This window comes from Eptatretus burgeri, chromosome 11 (genome assembly GCF_056783735.1).
Source record: "Eptatretus burgeri isolate ZD-2024b chromosome 11, Ebu_testis_v1, whole genome shotgun sequence".
NCBI lineage: Eukaryota > Metazoa > Chordata > Myxini > Myxiniformes > Myxinidae > Eptatretus > Eptatretus burgeri.
The window spans coordinates 101,039,305-101,041,804 of NC_140971.1; the positions used below are offsets into that span (position 1 = coordinate 101,039,305).

Consider the following 2,500-nt stretch of genomic DNA (forward strand, 5'->3'; position numbering starts at 1 on the left):
CCTCCTTCAAATTCCCTGCTTTCCTTCCTGAAAGTCCCTGTTGTGTTCATCTTGTATACCCCATGTTCCCTGCCCCATCCCTCTCTCTTCCACAGATCTCCTAATGGCTCTGTTCCACACTGTTTTGTCCTTCCCTCTCCCACCCCTCTTGTCTCCTGCCCCCCCTCCCCCTTGTTGTGTGCTCTATGTGTTAGCTCTCATATGAGCTTCGACAATGTGTACAAAAAAAAAAAAGACAAAAAAGAAAACAAAAAAGAAAACTCCGCGTTTAAACAAGAAAATAGAATTCAACGCAAATGCATCGATGGCTATGCCTCTGCACAAATTACATGTCAATCCAATGTTATGTTTGGTCTCTATGAGTGAGAGAAAGAGAGAAAGAGAGAAAGAGAGAAAGAGAGAAAGAGAGAAAGAGAGAAAGAGAGAAAGAGAGAAAGAGAGAAAGAGAGAAAGAGAAAGAGAGAGAGTAAAAGGGATTTTAAAAATTACCCCGGTCATCTCTGATCGGCTTAGAATGGCTTCAATGTCGTCTTGTCTTTTGGTTCAACGTACAGATGAAAGCCCGGGAGTAAAAAGGATAGAAAACCTCAGAAATCAAACTACATTTCTGACTTATCCGGAGATAGATTTTGAAAATGGTTGATTTGGAACATTTATGATCAATGTGTCTTCAAAAGGATAGAAACTGGACCTCAGAAATCAAACCGCATTTCTGAGTCATAAATGGTGGATGATATTTTGACAATGGATGATTTCACAAGTTTACAGCATCGGTGACCTTGACATTGACCTTCAATCAGGTCTAAAGTCATACTGTCGTGCATCACTCATCGACCCCTACCTACATACCAAGTTTCATCAAGATCGGGCGAAATTTTTTTGACCGCATCACATCGACGATTTTTCCAACTTTGAAGACACGTGACTCGATAACCAGGATGAATTAAAAAAAAACCGGCCTGACCAAATTTAGATATTGTTCCATATCAGAATCCGAAGGAATTTCGAAGATCGGATCACAAACGGCAGAGGAGATCGATTTTGAAAATGGACGATTTTGCAACTTTGGACTGGCCTTGACCTTGACCTTCAATCGTGTCAAATGTCATACCGCCGTACATCACTCATCGACCCCTGCCTACAAACCAAGTTTCATCAAGATCGGGCAAATTTTTTTTTGACCGTATCACATCGACGATTTTTCCAAATTTGAAGACATGTGACTCGATAACCAGGACGAATTTCAAAAAACCGGCCAGACCAAATTTAGATATTGTTCCATATTATCAGAATCTGAAGGAATTTCAAAGATCGGATCATAAACGACGGAGGATATAGATTTTGAAAATGGACGATTTCGCAACTTTGGAGTGACCTTGGCGTTGACCTTGACCTTCAATCGGGTCAAAGGTCATACCGTCGTGCATCCCTCATCGACATCTACCCACATACCAAATATCAAGAAAATCGGAAGAAAAAAATGGGGACGTACGTACGTACAGATGGACGGACGGACATAGAGACTGGTTTTATTCGGTCATCTTGGGGATCAGAATGATTTTCAAAGGGCACATGACCTATGACCTGCTGAACCCAAAATCGATTCCATTCGTCTTTGTATTGCAGTCCATACTTGTGCTATCGTTTGCTTCAAATCCCTTCTGTAGTTCACAAGTTATTGGAGTAACAAAGATTTTCAAATTAAGGTCACATGTCGATAGACCTCATCAGTTCGTCTTTGCATCATAATACATAATAGGGACTTTCAAAATGAGGCCATTCACGAATGCGCTCTGTGTGTGTGTGTGTGTGTGTGTGTGTGTGTGTTTACACGTTTTCGGTTCTGCTCAACGGGCACTTTTAACCGATCATTACTCGCGTGAAATCTGAGATTCAAATGGTCTTTCAAACATAATTTTCAGTATTTAGACGAAATAGTGGCAATTTCAAAATGGTTAATCAGAATTGTTCCGTTCCTGGATGCAAATCAGACTCAAGAGAGAATGTAGGAACACGAGAAGAGTCAAGTTCATACAATTCCCTGTTAATACAAGCTAGCCGCGGTCTCCTTGTACCAATGGATGCAAACATCGATTGCATGACCTCCATCAACGAAGGTGGAAGGAGGTTATGTTTTCACCCTGTCTGTTTGTTTGTCTGTCTGTCTGTCTGTTTCTTGCAAAATGGAAGTTTTGAAAGTATATCGGTCAGTCGACTTTGTTACTCCATTGGTTTATTTGGTTGTCTGTCTGTCAATCGCCTTCAGGTCACAATTCTAAAACGATCTTCATGAAACTTTACCAAGTTGTGGAGGTAGTCACAACTGAGAAGTCGATTGATTTTGAGGTCAAGTGTCAACTTGGTCACATTTCGAAAATGTTTTTCATTTGATTGACTTGAAAGTTGAACAGGATTTGCATATTGGATTTGCACTGAATCAGGAAACCAACTATTTGAGGTCAAAAGGTTAAACTCCTAAAATCAATTTTCATCTGAAAAA

The 2,500-nt window shown here is 40.4% G+C and overlaps 1 protein-coding gene across 1 annotated transcript in view; it reads right to left on the reverse strand.

Moving 5' to 3' along the window:
* FBXL17 (F-box and leucine rich repeat protein 17) overlaps nucleotides 1-2,500 on the reverse strand; it is a 112,988-nt gene that overhangs the window by 1,299 nt on the left and 109,189 nt on the right. The gene's annotated exons all lie outside the window — the stretch shown is intronic.